At 34.5% G+C, this 25,460-nt stretch overlaps 1 long non-coding RNA gene across 3 annotated transcripts in view; it reads right to left on the bottom strand.

The window, feature by feature from the left end:
* The window catches only part of LOC108367536 (uncharacterized), a 29,737-nt gene extending 4,487 nt beyond the window's left edge, over positions 1 to 25,250 (bottom strand). Inside the window, exons 1-2 of one of the 3 annotated variants that reach the window (XR_001848262.1) lie at positions 25,148 to 25,250; positions 23,651 to 23,809 (exon numbers count right to left, since the gene is read on the bottom strand). This is a non-coding gene — a long non-coding RNA (uncharacterized LOC108367536). The remainder of the gene's footprint in view (positions 1 to 23,650; positions 23,810 to 25,147) is intronic. The other 2 variants (XR_001848263.1, XR_001848264.1) reach the window with 2 other exon arrangements.
* Between the last annotated feature and the right edge of the window lie 210 nt (positions 25,251 to 25,460).

Below are 25,460 nucleotides of genomic sequence, written 5' to 3'. Positions count from 1 at the left end.
AAAAAAACATCAGCAATTTTTAATTCAACGTGAAGAACAAATTGGCTATTAAAGTTGACATGTTTCTTAAATTTTTAATTTGCAACGAAAGAAGACATATATACATACATCTTAAATACAATTCTAATAAATATTTAAATATTTTAATGTTATTCTGAAGGTTTGTGGCTTCAAATTAACGACAAGTAGATAATTATAAATTTTCTTGCCTGTAAAATGAAATATATGTATATACATATGTTCCTCCAAAAATCTCATTATTTCATATAATTGATGAAATATTTCAAAACATTTTATGCAAATGTTTGGAGCTTAAACACTTCTATTATCTAAGGAAGTTTCTTGGAAGAGATATTTTTAAAAACTAATTTTATTTATATAAAAACTAGATTTTTTTTTGGTATTTTCAAATCGGTCCAGCTCACGTAAATCGTAAAATTTTTTGCGAAATATTTTGGCAGAAGTCTAAAAATATAATACATAACGAAAACAATAACGATTTGTATGGGGATTGAAGCACTCTAGTGTACATATCATGATTAATTCACGAAAGCCCTAAACAACGTTTTTTTCGAAAATATTATTATTACCAAAAACAACCAAGTTACATGCCACTTTTTACAAATCCCTACCCGTTTTTGATATTCTTCAAATGGGATTAAAAGCGGTTTATCGATTGATTTGGATCAAGATAGGTCTTTAGTCGTGTACATGCGCTGCTAAATCGGCTATCTGTCTGTTTTTGGCCCATATTATCATCGGTAAAGGTATGGATAAAGGAGATAAAGTCGTGTCAAAATATGCCGCCAAATTTTGGCATCAAAATGTGACATAGTGAAAACCAGTCTTAGCTCGCTTTCTCGAATAAACTCTTTCGGCAAATGCACCACTACATGGAATACAAGGGAGATAGAATTTTACTTTCTTTAAATTGGCACCATTCGGCAAACAAATCAAAACATTTCATATACATATTTGTCATACAAATTTGGCAACTCTTCGTTCTTTCGTTAACCAACACTCTTCAGAAAAATCACATCAAGTTCAGTCACTCTGACCGATTGACTGAGAAATATTCCACCGCGCGTGAGGAAGTAAATAGTAGAATGTGAATTACTATTTTGCAAGTAAAGCATAAAACAAGAGACCGGTAAAATTATTTTCATTCAAGCCAGTTCAACGGCATAAAATTTGCACATTAACCAGATTTAAAACTCAAAAACTTGTGTTTTTTACGAAAACCTGCGTTTTAATTTCTACTATAAATTTTCATTGCATTTTATTTGAAACAAACAAAGCTGCCTGTCTAGTTTTCAGTAAACAAAAGTTTAGTTTGATTTTTAGGCAATACATCTACTAGATAAAAGAAAAATTTCAAGTGGTAAAAATTTAACGATCTGATTCTTATGCATTTACTTTTCAATATTCTTCTACATATATTTCTCCAATTGCATTTATTTATAAGTAAAATAAGTATTCGTGTATATTAGGGTGGGTCAATTAAAAAAGTTGATTCATATCCATATATATTTTTTTTTTTTCACACTCTGGTGGCGATCAAAATTAAAAATTAATGCGAAAAATGGATTCTCTGACCCAAAAAACCCCCGTATACACATTTTCAATAATATTTTTTTGTCTTTGAAATGCATCTAAGAGGTCGTTTATTTGGTATTTTTGAAAATATCTTCCAAAAAATTTTGGCAAGCTCGAAAATGATTTTAGAGGTATGGTTCCTTGGGCGAAAATGTTTGTTATGGTCCATAGTACCAGAATCGCAAGGATATGAATCAACTTTTTTAATTGACCTACTAATTGACCCACCCTAGTGTATATATGTATGAATTAGGGATTTTGCGAATGTGGAATTTTAGACATCCGCGGATGCGAATGCGGATGCGGATGTCAAGTATTTTCAAGAAATAATTTAGGTGAGTAAATTAGCTGATTTAGATAAATAAAAAATGGAAAAATTAGTAATTTTTAATAATGTTTTTTTTTTTTTATTTAGTACTTGAATTTAAAAATAGGAAGATTGTATTTAATAAAAAGTAATGTTGCTGCCTCTTCCGGTTACAGGCCGACCCTTTAGGTCGCAAATCCAACCTACACCACTAAAAAAATACCATATTTAATTTTTTTTTATTGCGGTGCAAAAATTCGTTTTTCAGAATTACATCGGGGCTGCAAATGTGGGATGTATCCTTTTGACTTTCATCTTCACAATCTAGCATCGTGGCGGGATCGTTTTTTAAACACCGTTGTTTTCCAAAGAATTCTTCATTCTCATTCCTTTGGTTGTTTCAGAATTTGGAGACCCTGTAACGTCATCAGCGTTTTTCGATTTCAGTTTTGGTAATGCATTTCTAGTCATTTCTTCTGAGACTGGTGTGGTTCTGAATTGGTATCATCTAAGAATGAAAACTTCGAAGTAAATTCTGTTTTGAAAGTTGTGGCTGTCAGCCGAATTAATTTAAAATCCCGTTATTTTGTTAAAAAGACACACCGTTTTTTATAATAGTTTGAATTATTGGAATCGCGGACGAAGAAGGTCTCAGATCTGCTTAGTTCCCGGGTGACTTCTTGAAAAGGTTCACCTGTAATGACTAGTTTGTAATTAGTTTTTTTTTTATTAGCTGAGATCGATTTTTCCTAGTTGCAGACAGTCACAATAAATTACTCACCGATGTCGCTACTATATGCCATTAGTTCCGTTTTGTTGTTCCATTCCATGCGCTCAATGTGCTTTGATATTTTGAGGCAAATGAACGCAAATTTTCAAAATATCGTTAATATAGTATGGAAAGTTAGTAATTCACATTGTCGCTAAAATGCAAAAAAGTCATAACTAACTAAAATTTTGATTGCATAAAACGATGTGGGGACTTACGATTCGATGAAATGCATCATAATCAATGAAAAAGTGAATTTTGGATTTTTAGTCAGTTATGACTTTTTGTATTTCAGCGGCGGTGTGAGTTACGCCTTTTCCATAGTATACCAACGATATATTGCATGCCAAGTCCCTGTACTCAATGATAATAAAATCGCCTTGAATTGATTCTTATTTGATTTGTGAACTACACGGTCAAAAATTTGGGTTTAATTTTTAAACCGCGCTAGGACAACTGCCTTTTTTAAACTTTTATAGTCTACTTTTTAAACCAGTCAATAGTTTTACGCAATTTTTAATATATTCTGGTTTAAATTTTAGCCCAAAAAGTTCGTGGTTTAAAAATCAAACCAAAATGTTTTAATTCTAGTTTCTAGGTTTCAAATATAGAAACTTTGGTTTAAAATCTAAACCGAAATAGAATATGTTTGCACAGCGAATTGTGGTGTTGATTCAAACTCAACATATGAAAGCACATTTACATGCGTGGCTGTAGCTGAGTGTGCAAAGATGCTTGATACAATTGGTTGCTACTAAGGCTGTCCGGGTTCAATCCCACCAGACGGAGCATGATGAAATTTAAGATTGTTTTTTTTTTATTCTTAATTATGAAAATGTTTGGGTTTAACATTTAAACCGAATTGTTTAAATTCTAAACCCAACATAAGTGCTCTCTTTTTTTTAAACTTGGAAGGTTTGTATTTGAAACTGAATTTAGTTTGGTCATATATGTAGTCCAAAAAGTTTAAAATTAAAACCGAAATTTTTAACCGTGTAGGCAGTCAACTCTTTCACATTCCATTTTATTTTTATTTCACTGCGTGTAAATTTTGACAATTGTCACAAAATTAAAATGTTATTGGTTTCGAGCGCACAGAGGAGTATTTGCCCAGTAAAACCGGTCAAAATTATTTGGTGCGATTTTCTGCTAAGTAATAAAAGAAAATACGGAACTTAACATAATAAGCCGTTTTATGAAAAAAATTACACTTATCTAAGAAAAGCAGAAAAAACTAGCGATGCACCCAGTTTTTTCAACAGACCTTTGACAAATAATATTCGATAGTTACATAATTCTTACCTAATTAAAGGTTATATTTTACCGCGAAAATAGTCGACGTTGAACATTTCCACTGGAAATCCCTGTTTAAGGATCTTTCTCTTTGACTTTAAATTACAAGAGAAGAGGGACATAGGGGGACAGTTTTAATGTAGCATCTCCACAGGCAAAAAGTATTGGCTACAATTTGTCATTTTGTTTGCCAAATATACATTTTATTAGTGCACTTGCACAATATTCGCATTCGAAAAAGCTCCGCATTGATTATTGTGGATGCGAATGTTAAAATTAATGCGGAAGCTCTGCGGTTGCGAATGAGAATGCGAATATTCGCAACAACCCTGGTATGAATATATGTACATATGTATGTATGTATGTATGTACGAGGTTGCAAATTGGACTGAACTCAATGGTTAATAGTTTGCCATAAATTTCTATTAGCAGAGAGAGTGGAGTATTTGTTGTCATTCATGAGCATACAAAAAAAAATTTAAGAATCTGATGGCGATAAATTTTTTTTAGCATCTTTAACTAAGATTTATTTCTGCTGCATAATAAAGTGAATAGAAACGAGCTGAAAAATATGCAGCATAAAAAAAAATTAATTAATTGCTTATCTCAATTATGTGGTGTTACCAAAATGAATTAAGTCATCACTGCCGTTCAAAAGCCACCAACCTAACCTTAATAGTAATTAGTAATTAAATAACCTTGAAATTGGAAGCTGTTTACAAAATGTTTAAAGTATTTGCTAATGGCAAATCAAAAATAAAAACTTAGTCTAAAATGGCACTAATTTTCCACAAATTGTTAAAACAGTCTTATTTGTCCCATTTGATACGGTCACATCAACAAATTATTTATTTATCGAGTAATTCAACTACTAATGCAGATGGAGTGTTTAATACAAAATGTACCACATTGGTCCCAACTGATAAGTTTTTGGCTATCAGTCGACATATTTATCCATGTAATTGGTGGTAATTTTTAATCGCTAGAAAAGTATTGGATGTGGTCCAAGTGACTTTATTTCGGTCGGCAGGGGTTTTCACACACTGTTAGGTATAAATTGTAGTGAATGCGACAAAGCACGACAGATCAAAAAAAAAATAACAAAACAAAAAAATTACATGAGGTTCGGTGCAGAATGCCAGCAGCTGCCAAGTTTAGAAGGTTTAGTAGTATATTTCTAGGGTTGCCATATTTGCTTGGCTTGGTGAAGCAATCCATGACTGAGAGAAATACCGGTAGAGAAATACGGTAAAGATCGCTGAATTCTCTTTACTAAGGCTGGATGCGACTAACCTGAATCATTCCTTTGAAGCAAAATATTTTGGTATTTTTCTTCGCTCCAGGCTTACACAAAGGCGAAACGTTCAGGAGAAAGAAAAAGAAAACTTCCAAAATGGACATCGAGAAAAAACTGGGGATTGTTACGATTACTCATTATATGTTGATCTGCTAGTACGTCTCCGGTTGACGGAAGATTAACGATTATTAATTTTTAGTTATTAGTTTAGAGTTCATAAAGTATTTTTATATGCGACACCTTTGACCACAAGGTCATCGCAGTCTCTTCATAAAGTAACCAAAAACGCGCGAAGTCATACCTACATATAAATGATTTCTACTCTGAAAAGGCTAGGAAAAATGATGATCGCCTGTTATGAAGTAAACCTTTTGTACCATTGAAATTGATGTTAAAACATTATTTAGTCCGTGAAATGGATACCTCGAATTATAGATTCATACAACAACGATTTCCTGTGCCCTTTAAGTACCACTAAATAAGTATTTCCATTTTTCTCAGAAAACAAACGTAAAAAAATGTGTTTCGACAATGATTAGAATGCAAGCGAACTTTCGAACTAACAAAATAGCCAAAATGGTGGTTTGGAAATGCAGATCAGCATGACGAATATCTCACTACAACTACGACTTGTGATCTGCTGAGGAAAATTGGCAAAAATACCAAAGCCATAATAAATGATCTATGAAGCAAGCGAGACGACAATTTCCTATATGCTAGTTCAGCTCTCCAGAGAAGACGATTGACGAACTTGGTATCCCCACATTTGAACCACCTTAACGAAGATATCGGAAGAGAAGCTATTGACACTACTATAATGACACGTTGGAATAGTCTCTATTAGAAATATACATGTATATGTAAGAGTTCATTGACAATGGGAAAATATGCTTTCAAGAGGAAGTATGAAAACTTCGAACACTCCTTCCTAACCTAACCTAACCTGGGTTGTGCTAAGACACAAAAAAGGTTTTTCGAAAAACCTTGGCAAAATTCTTATCGACGCCAACTTTTTATTTTGTTTTCCTAAGTTTCACTTTAAAATTTTTTAAAATATTTAATGCCGCTTTATTTATAGAAACAAATAGGTTCAATATGTATGCACGTCTTCTTCGTAGTTTATAGTTTGCTGCATTTGCTAAAAAATATTTCCCAAATGCTCACAATTAAGTAGCCTAATTAAATAATAACAACTAAGTAAATAAAAATTATAAATATACGCAATCAAGTAATACAACCGCCCATTCATTTGCGTGACCATGTCTCATCATCAATCATCGCAGTATGGTGTTCGTATGTAGTTGTAATTAATTCACTTTAATATACTTTTACTCGCATTGATTAGCTTCTTGTATTGAGCGGTAACCTAAATATTATTTTTTCTTTGGAATTTTATAGTTTTTGTGTTATTGCAAATTGAATGGTGTAAAAAGGCAACCGAAAAGCATTACATACACGACATAGTGAGTGACATAATGACAAGTTTACCACATATTGATATATCTTCACTTTAACAAAAACAGTATAAAACCAAGTTTGAAACTTTATTAAATCTTTTTAATGAAGCTTCTTATAAAGTTTATTTAGTATGCACTTTTGTAGCCCATTCATTCAAATACATATCAAATTCAGCCTAACAACGTGTCATATGATCCGTACCGAGGATCAATGGTGCTTCGAATACATCTGTTATATTTTATTTTTATTTTTTTATTTTTGCCACTCGTGTGACCAATTCTGAACGTTTCATAAAAAAGGTCGCATCTCTTGAGGACCATTGTTGGGATAAGTTAATAATTCGCTAAGAGCGAGAGGGAGGTGGTGTTTGAATTAAACCCAATAAAGCAAAGATGATAATATCTTAGGCATCGTAGATGAAAAACTAAAAAGCCAGGATCCTTTGGCACTAGAGATGTCGTTTTTAAATCGCTTAAATCGAAGATCGATTAATCGAGTCCTTCCGAGTCGACTTTTTAGTTACGCTTCGATCTGTGATTCGATTCAAAAAAGTAGAGAATTCGACATTCGATTTTTTCTCAATTAATGCATATTGATCTACGGTTTATAGTACTGCAGAAAATTTATAAAATTTTAAAGAAATTTGAATTGGATGCTGGTACAATTATGTAATGGGGCTTGACACCTCCCAAAGAATTCAATGGCCTGTCGCTCTTTCCCCCTTTCACAGGGAAGCCTTTTGGATATAACCCTATATAAAGTTATGGTTAATACCAAAACAAAAACTCCAAAAATCGGAATTCCAAAAATTATGGAAATTTTCATAAAAATTGTGCACTCCTTAATTAGGTTATCGGGTTGCCTCCGTAGATGGAGGCCCACTTAGACACGACTGGGCTATCCGTTGTTGTTACTCTTTTAATGTGAGTACGTATGCAGTTTTTCAGCAGATCTTTTCTAAAAATGGTAAATATAGAGTCAACGAAAATACAAACAAAAAGCTAAAGGGCGTCCGTATTGCAAAAAATCTACATATATATATATACGTAAGCTCCATTGTATTATAAACTTTTTAAACTAGTGGTTAATTTCGAAGTAAATCATACAATTTCTCCCATTTGTGATAAAAAAAAAACAATTTAAACATTTCCTTAATAGGGCTAATGATAAATTTCCACTAAGCATTAATTGCCAAATTAAGTAAAAGACGTTATTTGATTAAATATGTGAATCGATCTTGGAAAATGGAATTATTTTGTTGCCGATTTCTTCCAGCATCGATTATTTTTATTTCGATTCGAATCGATTCAAAACTCGTTTTTCTCTACTTCGATCTGGCATCTCTATTAGGCTCTGGACAAGTCAGTGGTTGAAGCACTAGATATCTTATAAGGATCCATAGAGTCGTATTTGGTACTATTTGACAAAGTGGAACTGTTGGAGATGTCGCAACAGTTGCATCTGGGCCACCCCGCGCATTACTGTAGAATGATCCCTTTAAAGCGATTAACAAATATCCATTTGCAAATGGGCATTCATTTGTACATACTTCACCACCCTATTCACCGTAAACTCCTCAATATGGGAAAAAATATGTTGGGGAGCAAATTCTGTTACCATGCCAAGCTACATCGGTAACCTAGATTTAGTAAAATATTTCTTAAAATTAAAATATTGGATTTAGGAACATTTTTCGTCATTTTTTATAATTGTTTTTTTTTTTTTGTGAAACAAAGGCAAACTCAATCAATCATATCTTAAAATTTACTACCCGGAGAAATAAATAATATTGATATTTTTGCATGTATGCATTTTTAATATAGGTAAACTCAATTTGTATCTCATTTAGCCTAGAAAATGGGTAAATTGTAAAATGTACGCACAAAAAATGTAGCTTAGCTACTATTTCCTTTAAAGTTTCGCACCACTTTAACTTAACTAATCTTTGATCCGCTGTTTTAATTTATCGAAACCTCATTAGCCACCGACTGTTTAATGTATGCAAAATTGTCAAGGTCATACCAACCCGTCCACCGTCGTTCTCAGCTTTCAATTGAATAGGAAAAAAGTAAGTTTATAGATGAGAGTGGTTAAATCTGATAGTCATCTAGTGAATGAGTTTTAGTTATATATATACAATATATGCATTTAATTTATAAGAATGGCAATAAAGCAAACATCGAGTTCAAAATTGTGGGCAATAAATTGTATTCGGTAGATATTCGAAGACGAGTTGTCGACACTGTGGGAAAAATTGCATTCTACATTTTTGCAAAATAAAAAAAAAAGTATAAAAATAGCAAAATAATCTGCAGCGTAGCGTACATTAAAAGCGAGCATAATTAATCATTTCAAATGCAAACGCAATGATATTTAACTAAGCAACAGACAAAAAAAAAAAAAAAAAAAACAATCATACAGCAGAAGAAGCAGCTTAGATGCTAATCTCCGACGCATCGCAGCAGCAGCAGCAAATCTCGTTGGGAGGCTGGCTCTGTGGCGTGGCCATTACTGATGGCTGCGTTGTTGTTGGCTGGCATTAACAAGATGACAACATGTTGCATTGCAATGCACTGGATATGGTGTGCGTTGCGCTTTGCAGCGACCGACGACCGACGACCGACGACCGACGACCGACGACGTCACCTCTCGTGACCTTCAGACGTGTAACATCTTTTCGACACCGGCAGGCAGCCGATTGCTGGTAGTCAGCGGCAGCTGAATGATTGGCAGACAGTGGCTAAGTGGCCTCGGTAACTAGTAAAAAAGTGATTGTAGATTGAAACTTTCGTGTCTTTTCGCTTATTGCATCTGTCGCTACGAGTTCTTGTTCTAAACGTTGCATTGCGGTTCAAGTTGCTGCAATGAAGCGTTTAGCATTTTGCGTAACTAAATCAAATTAAAATGTAGGCTTAGGCGACGCCGACGCAACGCACAGTAGTTCCACGGAGCGAGGGCATCGGAGCAGGGGTGGGTTTTTAGTGCGCGGTGAGCCGAAACGCAAGTCCCACACTTTTCGGCTTTCCACGTGCGCACAGAGTGTGTAAAAAGTAGCAGCGCGAACATCTTTAGCGGCTGAAAAGATGACAAGGCCAACATGTTGATCAAACAAATCAGAGCTGCACTTTAGGTGGCGGCGACAACGCATCGTAAAAATGTCCATTTAGGCTTTAATTACTTATGATGCTTGCGCGCTATCGTTCACTTTTTGCTTTTTTTTTCAATTAACATTTTTCGTTGATGCGATTATTTTACTTATTTATCGTATTTTAACTCGTAATCTGCTTAGCGAGTGTTTACGCAACTTTTGTTGCTACAGTGGAGTTGTCGAAGCTGGAAAGAATTTTAAGATACCTACATACATACACAAATGTCTGTACGTATAAAAAATATATGAGCGGAAAATTGTTGTTTTTAATTTTACCTGAAAGAATAACAAGACTACAACAACAACATTTCGGAAATCCTGCAAATATATTTCCACGCAAATAATACTTTGCACGCTTATTCCAGGGCTAGAAAATCAGCTTTCTGCAGGTATGTATTACAAAGGGATTAAAAAAGAAAACCTAATTTCACTCCACCTTAATAAACATATATGGCTAATTCAAAAAAAAAAAAATTAAATGGGTTTAAAGAGCTTTATAAAGTGACATTTTCATACAAATTTTTGATTTCTAAAACAATTAAAGTCTTCTTTATTTCTTATGAATTCGGGTGATAGTCTATAAGCCACTTACTCGACTCTAAAAAATTCAATGTAATAAAATACATTTTCTAAGAAATATGTTCAATTCAATCTCAAATGTCCGCAATGCCTCAAGGCATTGGCGGGCGCACGAACTACTTCCAGACTGGTGCAAGTCTCGACTACACAAATTATGTCGGAAATCAGAACGATTTTGTCTTACTCATAGTGCCAGGTCACTTGGAAGTGTCCAGAGAGGGTTAACACTAGGTATTCATCGGTCCGCAACCAGTTATAGCCCTCCCACCTTGGGCCATCGAAGCCACCGTCAGAAACCGGGTTAAAATTTCGCTTTGAAATGGCTGGGAGACTGGCAGGCTTGGAGAGGATACAGGCGGAAGGTCTCACAATTTGTGGGACTGTTTACTGGACTGTGATCGGCACACATGACAACGCCATTTGTCCTTCCTGTACCTCTACAAGGATCAGGCATGCGATTTAATACAACAGTCCTTTGTCGGGAAAAGCTGCAGCATATAGAACCGACTGTTCAGATAAGAATATACCACCCGCTGAACCAGACCGACTTTACAAATGTAGTCTTTTATAGAGGGGCCATTCATCGAGAGTCGATCAAAACCTTCGTCAACTCTCACCCCTTGAATTCTATCATCGGAAACCAACGCCACCTATCGCTTACGAAGCGCTCAAGTTGCGCCGTTACGCTCACGATACTTTGACCCAACTCCATTCGAGATATTGTAGCAGGTTAAATTTGTTTGTTAGAATTTGCAATATCAATAAAATTTTAATAATAAAGTAGTTATAAAACTTAAATGTAGATCATTGAGGTCAGAAAACTCAAAAAATTGAATAATATGACGCATACGCTTCAAGCTGCACCACACAATTTTGGATATATACATACATATATATGTACTTAAGTGTGCAAATATGCATAAAATTTAAATGGTTATTTCGCATTAATATTTACACATTTGGGAATTGCAACTTTGTTTACACATTCGCATGGCAATAAAGGCAAGGCTTTATTTTCCCGCGGCGCTGAAATATACAAAGCTGTTATTATCGACGACGCAAAAGGAAACACACATGTCGAAAGATATTTCGAAATTTCGTATTTCATTTATATTTAAATTTTTATATATTTGAGTGCGCATAGCAGAGTAAGAGTAAGCAAAAAGAAACGTCGCGAACGGAAACGGAAATCGTTCAGCGAACAAACCGAAAATAAAGCAAAATATACACATACATTCAAATATATATGTACATACGCAAATAATAATTTTTAATGTAAAATTAAGCAAGCAAATAATATAACTTAACGAACATAAATAAGCTAAGGATTAAAATGCAAACACACAAACGTAATCACCCATACAATTCAATCGTTTTAGGTGCAAGCACTTAGTTTGAAGTGAGTAAGTGTGGGTGCGCAATGACTTGGATATAAAAATTTTAATTTATATCAAAGAGTATAAATAATAAATACCAATTGCGAATTCTTCAATTATTCAAACATTTAATATTCGATTTCAACAGTTTGGCATGCGGCAGAACTGGTTGATCGGCAGATAAATTATTAACTCTAAAAAGATAAATTCGCAAGATGTGAAATCTAAGCGCAAATGTATGCAGCTAAATTGTCACACCGTTTGATAGAATGAAGAATTTGTTGTGTTTCTTTGACGTTATCTAATGACGAATATAACGAGTTTAGGCATTGCCATTCGATTATGTTGATGCTATTTATTTCCACTCACTCTACAGGAAATTTAATATTCTTCAAAAATTCATCGGTTGCCATGAGGAACATGGAAATCGCTTTTCGAAAAGTTTGCAATACTGAATATGTTCTGCACAAAGTAGCGACGATTAATACTATATAGCCAAATGTTGAATACGTATTTTAAAAATAGACAACAAGTTTTTAATTTAAAGGTAAACATTACCTTTCGTACGGCGATAATAGATATAAATGTTTTTATGCTATGTGTCATTTCCTATGCTATGTGTGATTTTTATCGAAATTGACTTTATGATGCGAATTTCCTCTACACCCACCAACGCATCAGCTAGTAAAATATTGTAGCTGAATTCCCTATAATTACGCAAACAATTTACTATGTGCAAAAAAATTACTATATTGCGAAATTATCGTGTGTGCCATACAAATATATTTCGTACTTAGTAAAACAAAATATTAAAAAGTTTTGAAAAGTAGAAAAAATGGCCTCCTGAAAATTTTGGTTTCTTGCACATACGATAATTTCGTGCAAAGGGGTCGATATGTACTATACATATTGTCTATTAAAAAGTGATTAAATATGGGCTGATCCTTAGGTAAACGACATGTACTAGTACATTAGTGGTCCTAAACCAATTTAAGTCGGAATTTTAATGCTCTCACGCTTAAAAAATATTTAAAGATCGCTCAAGGCGTTCAAAATTTTCCATGTATTTTATATGGGGAAAACACATTTCTCGTAGAAGTGGTATAGAATTCTTGAAAATCAATATTTAAATAGTGAATTCAAGTTCACTCAACTCGAAATTAGGTGCCCATCAATGATACATCAGAGAATGCCTGACTTCAGTTCTCGTCGCATCAGATTAGTTCATTAACAAGTTTCTTGGGGCATCAGGCCGTATACATATATCCGACATGACATTTGATAGCAAGACAGGGAACTCTTGAGAAGTTATCGCCGAGTATAGGGAAGGTATGTATGTATGTAGACCGCTTCCGGGCAGAGGGAGATTTAGTCAAGTTTGAGGATGCTAGATGAAGTCCTATGACTACAATGTGGCTAAATCCTTCTCTCCACAGAAATACTTACTTAACTTACTTTAATACTTACTTTTTTCATAAGAAAAAAAAGTTAACGAAATCTTCACGACGAATAATCGTCCAATTGTAATTTCAAATATCTAAGTGCCGGTAAAATAGCATAAACCCGACTGTAAAATAGCTAAAATGGCAGCACTGGTGACAAGTCGGTGAAATTTTTCGTACCCAGTAGGCATTCATTTTACTCCATTATTTATATGTGAATCGAGAGAAAAAGTCAATCATTGAGACAGTAATCGACAGGACAAGTGAGCAGAGTTCATGGAAAATTTAACTTTTGGCTGAATTTATGTATGTATATGTAAATATATTCTAATAAGTATACATAACGTTGTAATGTATGTACGTATGTAAATCGATACTTAACTAAAACTGACAATGAGGGTTGTTAGTAAAGTGCTTTCGCACCAGATGTATAAAATGCAGCAATTAGAGTACGACATTGGCCATTCCGGCGATTTTACGCTCAATTCCCAAATTGGCCATAGCAAATCTCCAAAAATCACTAGCACAATCAATGACAGCGGAGGCTCAGCGAAAAAAAAAAGCACCGCTCTTGGATTAACAATTGCATTAACACCATACAAATGCGCTGTGGTTGATTTCTTTTTATATCGCAAATCACGCTCGACACTTAGGGTCAAATGGCAGACTTTTGTGGTCTGAAGACTGTCGGCGGATGCGATTTAACTTAAATGCGCCACAATGGAGTTGGAAATGCATTCGACATTTGATTTTTATTTTTTTTTTTTGATTCCGACGTTACAGCGATGCACGCTCCAGCTATTTATCTACCATGAATGATTGTAAGGGAAGTGATTTCGGATTGAATGCTGCAATCAAGCGAGCCAATAAATTAAAGCGAATACTTTAAATTAAAGTCGAACAAGAGTGATGTGTGTGCAACTAAAAGCCGCCGCTGGGGTACATAATGGAAAAGCGCCAATATCAATCAGCAGTGCACCGATGCGCCAGCCAGTTCACAGGCGATGAAATGAAGTCAACAGCTACATACATACATACAAATAGTTGTATTTGTGTATGGATGTATGTAGGTGGTAGCGAATGCCAATCGGTGCTTCTCTGAAACTCGCTCTGCTTGAACTGCGACTGAATGACACACAACAACATTGTTGCTATTGTTGCTGCTCGTGTGTGAAAATCGTCTAACGTTACCGCATATCTACCGCCAGCAGTGAGTTTATTAATTGCTTAGCGAAATTGCAGTAAATTTCTATCAATTATTGTCATTTGTCGAAAACCATCGCTGCTGCCAAAGGCATGCAGCAGAAAAGTGGTAGCCATTAATTAGACAGATTCCGGTTGACTTATTCACGAATTAATTTCCAACAACGAATTTCTTGGGCAATCACACGACATGGAAATAAGTAAAGAATGTTAATCCCGAGATCCCGGTTTTTTGAGGTCCTGAAAATCGCGGGATTCTTGGCAAATAATCCCGGGATTTTCGAGATTTATAAAATGCACTAATGGCAATAATAGAAGCTCCTTTTGTTGAGCAGTAATGGCTATATTTTTTCTTTTTAATAATTAATATTTAAGGGCAAAATATAGTAAAATTGCTTTATTAGTTTTTCACTCTGACGTCAGTAATTCAAAAATGATTGAAAAAATATTCAGTGAAATGTGCTTAGAGAAGAAGTATGGGTATCAAATTCAAGAAGAAATTCTGTAGAATTTAATCAGACTCAATTTTTTTGGTGCATAAGGTAAATATTGAAAATGTCCCTTTAAAATTTTATCCTTGAAATTTTGCAATATTTGTTTTTGAAAAAATTATATGTAAAGGACTTATATAAACTCGACAACGTCCTCGAATTTCGTCTTTCTAACTTTATTTGCTTAAAAAATTACCTATTCGTCCTTGTGAATCCAAACAATTTTAATTTTTTTTTTAATTCTAAATCCTGACGTCAGAGAGAAAAAATAAAAAACGCCACTTTAAATAAAAATTAGGTTTCAACCCCATTTATTTATTGTTTATTTTATGAGAGGAGAGATAGAAGCAATGTTTTCGATTTAAGTTGTTGAAAAGTAATGAATATCTAAATCCCGGGATCGTAAAAGGCGAAAAAATTAACATCCCTATTGTGGTTGTGAGTGCTTTTAGTTTTGTTCTGCCTCTGTCCTCGATTCTTCCTCTACTCTACGTAATACAACGGCACGCCTTCTACTTCGCACTAGCGCACCCATACGCTGACCATTACGTTTTTATGTTTGCACTCGCCCATAACTGTCAACTGCAGCAAGTCTTCGCACAAGTTTATTCACTCATTGGTATGTTAATGTGGCGGCAAGCATAACAAGTTTGTTGCTCAAGTCTTCTGTTTCTGATGTTCACATGGAAGGCATGGAATTCTAAAATTCTCATCTAGCTTTGTGTGGTATATACATATGTATGTGTGTGTAGAGTGGGTGCATTTTTTTAGCTATTATGTCACATGTGTATGTACATAATTTGGCTTTTGTGTGAGATAGATTTTGTGAGCGTAAAAACTAGAGCAATAGCATCCAAATAGATGTGATAAATATCAATAAATTATGCAACATATTTTTGATAGCTAAGCAGTAAAATGTTGAGTTTAGAACAAAATTTTGAGCCAACGTGCTTTCAACAGCTTGCGAATAGTATTAAGTTTACTTACCACAAAAAAGAATTACTATCAGCAACACTGACAACAGATTTTTTTCGTCAATAACCCCTAAAACTTGTGATCTTATCTGAAAACTCGCATCGGTGTCCCACTGAAACATGGCTATTTAAATCATAGTTTCGGCTGCAACACTCAACCTTCGTAAACTATTCGCAGTATTGCATCTTCCTCTGATGGAATTGTGTCAAAATTGCTGTTGTGGCCACAAGTATTGTTTCTTTGGCGGAAATTTGAATGAGCTTTTGCGTGTCTATAATTTATCTACGTTTCATTCTCAACAACCAAATCAGAGGAAAATAGTTGCATTTTGGTTTTGTCTTCATAATTGTGAACAAGTAAGAAAAACGTTGCACAAAAGGATGACTTTGCAAGCAGCGCAACTAAAGTTAAACTGTTGGCGCCCAATTCGCTGTCATAAAATCATTTTCATTTACACTTTTTTGTTCTTCTTACAGCCGCATTTTTATTATTTGTATGAAGCAATTTTATATTTTCTTTTGTTTGTGGTAAACAGTTAAAGCGCTGCTTTGTTTTGGCGTGTTGCAATTTAATATATACTGCCATTGAGATTTTTATTGTTTATATGGCGTATACTTTATAGCACCGTTAAATTGAATGGATGTCCCAACACATGTCAAACACTCTGGGTAAAATTTTCTTAATTACTATCAAAGTGGCAGATACATATTATTTTTTTTTTGCTTATGCAATGCCTCTGTTATTTGAAAAATTATGAATTTTTTAATACCTCAGTCAAATGTAAGAATTATGGAAAAACTTGTCTAAAGTTAATAGTTCCTATACTATTTTTAATTGCTTCAGTGATTGGAGTTTTTATTTGGTCTAAATATTATCACATTCGAGTGAAACGAAATATTTAGCCAGTGTTACTTCACATCGGAGCACAGATGAAAAATAGGTGGAACAAGAAGAGTGCAAACATTCCCGACGTCATAATTTTTCTTGGCGACTTAATGACTAGGGTGGAAAGAGAAAACACATTTGGCCTTCGAGTTGGAAAATTCAGCCTTCAGGTATGGAACAAAAAAAAAAAACAAACCCCATAGCAGTCTACAAGGCTCAATTTATGGCACTGGACGCTGGGACCAATCTCAAACAAACTTACTGGGTCTTAAGTATCATCTTAAGTAAGGAAATAGACGCAGTTTTTCATCGACTTTGGAGCCGCTTTTGATAGCAAGAAGAAAACATGATGAGCAAGACGAGAACAACCTTCACCTCCATCTAAATTGAGAAGACCTTTTTGAATCGTTCACAAGAAAAGTAGATTTAGTTTAGAACAGAAAAAAATAAAAATAGGTTCGGCAATAAGTAGTTTATAGTGGAAGGAATCGATTTAGTGCTCAAGAGCAGTGTAATCTACACGGCTGTAGACAAGGAGTCCGTGCTATCGCCTCTTTTGGAAAAACTGGCAACTGGGGGAAAAGTGGCTATCACAATACAAGGACTCGCTAGCCTCAACAACGTCCCACGACAGGGTCCAACAACGAGAAATTATGGTATTATAATCTACACCGATGATTTGTAAAAACCCTACAGCTAAAGAAAAATATTTGTTAAAAATATGACGAAAAAATCCGATGTCTCCCTTTTCTAAATATCCAGGAATTCATTTTATCCATCTACCTTGTTTCACTCAAGGATGGAAAAAGGATTTCCCCTGGTCTAATTTTGAGGGATCTACAGATCAGAATGTCATAAAGCTGGTCTGATAACTGCAACGTACTTTAAAGTCTTATACAGAAAAGTAGATCTCTATCAGGGAAAGTCACCCAAGTGGTAGTGAAAGTAAAGAATTGAATCACGACAATGCCTCTTTTTCTGCATTCTTACGCACAGCAATATTTAAGCAGCCTAAAAATCCTAGAGATACCTACACGTGGCACGTACATAAATGCAGATCATCAGGGGGGGGGGATGACTCCCAACAACAACGAACAAAGTTAATGAGTACAACACAGCCGTATCAAATGAGCTTTAGGCCTACTGAGATGACTATGTAGTCGCATACGAATATATTGGAAGAACCAAAAACAGAAGAACCTGTATGCAATTGGTATGAACACAACTGAAGGAACTTCGCTTAATAGGATAGACAGACTTCGAAGAGTTTTGTTTTTGTACAAAAGCACAAACCAATAAAATATGCATAAATGGGGTCATAATTTTTTGGACACAACTTAATTTAAAAATTGTTTTCATTAGTCACTACCTAACTATATTCCTTTTTATACTTTGCTGATTAGAAAGTTAAAGTCTTAGTTACATATTTGTGTGTATAGTTGCATGCGCACGTACCTTTTTAATTTACTTTTATCAATTGCAAATATCTTACAAATAGAAAACCACTTGAACTATTAACGACTACATAGAAAATGTTTATCAATTAATTGGCTATTTGCTTTAGTTGTTATGGAGTTATTGGTTCAATTCAAGTCAAATGCAATCAGTAACCCGCAGACCTAATTCACGCCGTACGTTCACCCCCACAAAGAAATAAAACCCGAAAGTTGTGCCAGATGCCATTGGTGCCACTCAATCTACAATTAATTTGAGTTTGATGACTTTCGCTTTTGCTTCTCAAATAAATTACACGAACATCCGCCGCTGTGTTTTTAAATATTATTCTTTTCATTTTCATTTGCGTTTTCAGCAATTTCTTAAACATTTGCTCGCCATTATTGCTTTGGGGTTTATTGACCTTTTTTCGACACCACCAGCGCCACCACCAGCGTCTCAGCGTTTTGAAAAGTTGAGAATAATGGATAAATAAAACCAGCGGCAGCCGTTACGAAATTTTTGAACAACAATGGCGATTGGTAGCCCGAAGTTCCTGCTGAAAGCAAACGCTGCTGCGCTGTGTACTTTTTCGTTGAATTTGGCTTTGGTAAGCGCTATGTATTCGTGTAACTCGCGAAATAGGGATTATGTGGTAATATTGCACTTTCATTTTTCCACAATTAAATTGATCAAAAATTACTTAATTTCCTTGCCACAATGCAAAAAGCTGTTTATGAGTTTTTTTTTTATTAATTTTTTTTGGTTTATTTCAAACTTTTTTTTAATGGCAACCGATTCGCACACATGCGCCATGTTTTCATTGATTTCCGCTAGAGATATTAAATTTTAGTTATTTAACAGGAGCCTTTGATAGGTTTTTGTCATTTGCGTGAATCTTCTTTGTTCGAGTAATTTTTTTGCTGTGGTTACATAAATACTCTATTTATAAATATGTCTTTAATTATTTACTTATTAACGTAATTTGAAAAATGAGCTATCGCCTGTTGCGGAAGTTATTAAATTTCAATTATGTACACGTGTATGTTTGCGCAAGCGCAAGGGTGTGTTTTGTTAAAGAAGCGAGGTCATTTTCTTGTATGCATATATGTACATATGTAACTAATGTATGGGGGTATAGGTTTGTCTATTACATTGCCTGAAAACATAATTTCATTGTATGTACTGTAAAACACAACAACAATTATAAAACACAACAACAATTATGGTATTGTTGCGCCGCAATGATGAGACAATGTATTGAGAATATGTTGCTGAAGGCGAATATGTTGCATTCAAAAAGCTTCTCACGAAACAGTTATTCGCAGTTGACTTTTAATTCAATTCACTTGTACGTTCTTCTATGTTTGGTAGCCAAGGAAATTTAACAAAAGCGCAGATACTTATTTCATACTCATTAAGTACTTTTTTACTACCGCAATATTTTTTTACAGCAATGTACATAAATGCCACTACTTGTAGCTTTTAAGACCAAATATGAAGGTGTTAAGCTTCATAAACCAAATTTAAGAAAATAAAAGTCTGGATATATTGTAACTACTTTTTTGTATATTTTATTTATTATGGCCGCAAAGAGAGCTAACTTTCCTCCTCTAAGACTCAATCAAGCGATTTTAGTGCCCTGAGAAATTTAATGAATTGAACAAAAAAAAAATCATAAGTAAATTTGCAATGCTGCTGTTTCCCATTAACCATTATTTAAATATAGCAAATTAGTACTGAATTTGACGATCGGGTTATAGCATAATGCATTAGAAAGTAACACATTATTCCATGGGAAGTTATTCAATTTTAAATTCACAAAATTGTTACTAAAAATTCATGTACATACATATCGATGGCTAAGTGAAAGATCGACTTATCTCAACAGCCAGTTTGAAAACGCCCTAACTCAGAACATTTTCAATGCATTTTTGTTTGAGATAGGTCGTTTTTGAATCGAATTCTGAGATAAGGCGTTCTTCAGCCTAGTTCCGAGATAGGGTATTATTCAATAACATTCTGAAATAGGGCGTTTTCAGACAAATTTTGAAGCAGGACTTTCTTGAAAAGTTTTCTAAGATGGGGAGTTTTAGAACGTTCTGCTGAATTAGGTCGATCTTCCACTGAGCCATCGATATACAGACGTTTGTATGTGTGTAAGTATGCACATATGTATGTACATACATATATACCGAGTTATTGTTGGGCGACTTTTGTGACAGAGTTTGCATTATTCCTGCCTTTTATGTGCTATTGCAAATCGTTTAAGCAGGCTAATAAATGTATGTATAAACAACAAAGTTTTCTGGAATCTTACAAACGCAAACTGGGATTTTTATGAAATAGATTTGGGAACCTGAAACAATTGCAGTGCAAATGTTGAAACCGCAACAGAAGTGTTGACATCCAAAACAAAATTGGCTTATCATAAATTATTTCCATTTGCGAGGCTTACACTACTCGCATGGTGACAGAAGAAATTCGAAGGCATAGGACATAGGTTAAGGGTCTCTATCTATAAGCTGAAAAAACGGATGGAGAGTACAAATCTGTCCCAGCCTTACTTAAAAAATTCTGAAAGACAGAACTTCAGATGTAGCATGGACAAATTTTTTAGCGTCAAGACAGCGGAGGATTCTAGCTCAGTTTCCTGCGATGACTGTTACGTTAAGAGAATAGAGAACGGGCACTGATAGAAGCTTGGCCTGGCCTGTAATGAAGATTTTGAAAGCAGAAATGCTTTTCACCAAGGGGAATACAAATTGGAGTTTTTCTGGTTATATCTTAAATCCCGCTGGATATCACAGATTGCTACCCTCTGATGGCCTAGTCGCTTCTCAATAATGGGCTATATTCCTTTTGTTGTACTTAGGTGTTTGCGATCAACAAGATATTACGCAACCGAGAACTAGAGCTCCTAGATTAACAGTATAACTTTGGTGAAATGATTTTAAGTTTAAAAGCAAAGTATAACCTTAGTTTTAAGGAAAATTAGTCCCCTCCCCCTAGTTTGAAAGCTTACTTTGAGAAGATTTTATTGTCATACAAATTTTCGGGCCATCCTAAATTTTTTTATGAGAATTGAAGTCGGTTGTGTTTTTTGCTTTAAAATTACTTGCCATAGTTTCGCTTCCAGAAAAAGTCATCGCTTTAAAATGTCCTTGATTTTATAAAAAGTAAATGTAAACTTTTTTTGAGACCCTGTCTAACGTAGTTCCTTTACGGCAAGTTTCAAATAGTCGCCTCTTAATTAATCGCAGGCCTTAATTGAGATGATTATGATGACGCACAGTGCTTCCCTTCCATATAAAATGTGGGCAAAATAAAATTATGAGTGGAGTTAAATGAAAATTTGGTTTCTTAGTGAGCTTGAGTATGCTGAATGCAATTTATTTTTTAATAACAAACATACTTTCACTGGAAATGCAGTTTCAAGTTGAAAATTTGTGTTAAGAACATATATTTGGCTCGATTTTAAGAGACTCAAAATACTTATTATCCTAATATTTTTGATCAAAAACGCCGCCTTGTTTTAAGAGAGTTTTTCTTTTGTATTTGTACAATTATTATTTACGAGAAATATTTACCTTTTTCATGAAGCAAGGCGTTTATTTTATGGCGGAATTGTTTTATATCTTTTCATAGTAATTTATGCGATTTTTATTTTTCTCGTATCTCGGGACTTTTTTTTATCTTAATTTGAATCGGTAAATGTACTGCCGATTTCACGAAATTAAACGCAAATATCTCCGAGCTCAATTATTGGAATTTGATTTGCTAACATTCTTTTCAAAAAACTAAAACCACGTAAAAACAAAGCCCTTGGATTTGACACCTCGTTTTTTGAAAATCGAACGAACGATACAGATTTCATGACATGAAAAATCATGGCCTTAAATATTTAACGCGTTAAACCTCCGAGGTTAATTAAGAAGTTTAATTTCAATAAAAGTCCCATATAATTATTAAGAGAAGACGTAAATCATTTCCGTCTTGAAATAAACGTCCCGCAGACAAAAAGAAATTAATGTCGCCGATAATTATTAGGAGAAGATGGAAAACTTTTGGTCAATGATTTTCGTCTTAGGAGACGAAAACAACTTTTCCATTGTTCAATAATAATTACACACAAGATTTAATTTTATTTCTTATAATCGTTATGGTCTCTGGCAATAAGGTTTTATTGCCTTGAAAGAGGTTGCCACCTATTAAAAAAATAAAACCCAATTATTTAATGAGATGAATTATTACAATATCGGTATCAGTCTAAATGATTTTGAAAAGGTTTTATCTCTAAACGACACGCCGGAGGATTGCCACCTGTTTTAAAAGATCATATTCAACTGGAATTAAGGAAACTAGTTAATTGAAATATATATCACTATAGAAGGTTTTAGAAGAGGGTTGCCACCTTTTTTGTAAAGTTAAGTACATATATGAAGTCTTTGAATAGGTGTGTCAAACGAAAGAGTATTAGAAATATTTAATTGGAAAACTTATAATACTTTTAGGAAGGGTTGCAACCTGTTTAAAAAGTTAAATTCGAATTATTTAATAAGAATATACATATGTATAATATATCCGTGTCTGAGTAGATAGGTCGATCTCGTCAGTCAGTTCGAAAACGCGCTATCTCAGAAAACTTTTCAAGAACGCCCTAGTCCAGAATTTGGTTGAAGAATGCCCTATCTCAGGATTTGGTTCACTAATGCCTTATCTCAAATGAAAACATATTGAAAATGTGCTTAGATAGGGCGTTTTTTAACCGAATTCTGAAATAGGCCTTTGTTGAAAATTTTTCTGAGATAGAGCGTTTCGAATTGGCTGCCGAGATATGTCGATCTTCCACTCAGCCATTGAAATGCAACTTCTTATACTTTCACCTTTGGATCCGCACCTGCCATATAAAGATAAATCTTTAAGATTACAAAACATAATCATGTCGCACACCGTCTTCGAAAGAGTCACAACTAAAAATTTTTCATTTTTGAGGTTATGCGCTAGAAATGTACGCAGAACTTTTATTTACCTTTCAGCAAAAGCTGGAGCAAATTTTTGTTATAATTTGTTAAAGAAATATGATTATCATGTGCTCAGAAATAGTTTTTCGCATTTTCTGACAAACGTATTATTTTGAATATTTCTATAAATAAAGAAAAATTTCACCTTATTTCTTTTAGTGGATAAATTACCCTTAAAAAAATACCTAAGAGGTTCACATTGCAGACAACAAATTTTTAGATTTTTGCCAACTACGACGACTGTTTTATTATTTTATTTATTAATTTTTTTTCTCAAGGAAAATCACTATCAACATTATAGTCACACGCTCCTTAATTGAGCTAAAACTTAATGACACTTAACGCGGATCTCAAATATTAACTTTTATCTTACCTTGATTCTCGGGAAATATTCCGTTAGTGGTAGAAATAGCATCCCACTCAAGCGCTAGATTTGCACGAATATTGTTTTTGAAGTGTTAATTTTTTTAATTTGCTATTCTTCTTTTCAAATTTTTTCACTCATAATTTTCTATAAATCTTTACAATAACACTTTATAAATTAAGCAAAATTAAATATTTTTCTACGCGAAAAAAGAATAATTTATCGCTTTGTTTGGGAATCCTCTATTGTTTGCCAAACTCTTAGTTGTTGTGACGGCTACTACTATTGTATGTATGTATGTACAAATATGAATTTTCGCAAATGGTAGTTTGAATAATTTAAAAACCAAATGTACATACATACATAGTTGGTTTAACAATGGGGAATAACAAAAAAAATATTATGCCATGAAGCAATGTCTAAAAGAAATGGTAAGACAAGTTTTTAAGTGAGGCTTTGAAAAACACCGAAATGAAATACGCAAACTTGGAAAGCACCCACAGAGTTGTAATTGAAATTTTGAATTATACTTTGCCTAGTTTGTAAAGTTTTGCATGTATTTGCGTAAAATTCAAGTTTACTGCGAACGATAGAAATTAATAATTAAAAGCAGAGGGAAATATGTGAAAATTTTCAACAAATTATTTACAAAGGTAGTGACAGCCAAATAAATTTGAAAAGTGTTAGTAAACCCGCTACACTCGATTACCAAAGCGTAGCTCTGCGCACCACTTGCAACTCATTCGCGCAAATTTCGATAGAAGAATATGGTCTTGTGACTCGATGCTTTGTTGCATTTGTTTTGTTTTTGTTGTTGTTGAGTCGCGTGAAATGGTTAAAGTGCAAAAGATCACAGCGTGCGCATGCGCGTCGTCTGCCGCTAAAACTAAGCTGCAATACCGAGAATGCGGTTACAAAAACAACAACAACAACATAACATCAGCAAAATCAAATGCACCAGCAGCAGCAACAGCAGCAGCAACAGCATCAACGATGACAGCACGAGCGCCCAGCGATGCGGACGCGCCGAGGGGAGATGCGATTGGGGAGCGTTCTTGTCTGCCAATTCCCTGGCCGACCGACGACTGAATCTGTTGCACCGCGGCGAGTGCCGCTGGCGTCATTGCTTCATGGCTGGCTGTTTCAGCGCGAAATTGCGCGAAGTTGTGGGCGCTGCGAACATTATTGCCAAGGAAAACTTGTTAACATTTGCGCAGAATGCGATTTTTCATTCTCCACATTTCCATTTTAGGACAAAACAATCGGGGGCTCATCAGCTTTGCTGGCTGAGCGGTGTATGTACATATGTAATACGATTAAATACTAGCCAGTGCGACAGTAAAAAGTGATTTAGGTCAGTGGGAAACGTGAAATTTACAATTTTGGTTATAAAAATTCACAAAAAATTTTCGACTTATTCCGCAGCACTACAATTTTTCTCACAAATAAAATTTAGTAACTAGTGATTGCTGTTTTCTTAAAAATTCACACTCGTTTTTAATTTACATGTTTATATATGTACATATATATTTCCTTTATGTATATATATATATATATATAACCAGCCACACGCTGAAGCTGTTGGAATCGCACAACCGTTCGTTTCGAAGTTAAGTTAAGAACTGAAATTTCATTCATGCACATTTGGGCATAAAAATTCACAAGGTGCCACCTCTATAAGCAGCCAGCGCGAGGTGCACTCACAAACACGAGCACACACTGGGTCACTGAGACTGAGCACGAGGCACAGACACAGGCGCAGGCAGCTGCCGCTGGCATAAATCTTCACAACAATGCGAACAACAAACCAAAAGCAATC

This window comes from Rhagoletis zephyria, unplaced genomic scaffold, assembly GCF_001687245.7.
Source record: "Rhagoletis zephyria isolate East Lansing unplaced genomic scaffold, Rhagoletis_zephyria_1.1 Rzeph_scaffold_02719, whole genome shotgun sequence".
Taxonomy (NCBI): Eukaryota; Metazoa; Arthropoda; class Insecta; order Diptera; family Tephritidae; genus Rhagoletis; species Rhagoletis zephyria.
This window is presented reverse-complemented; position numbering and strand designations above follow the sequence as displayed.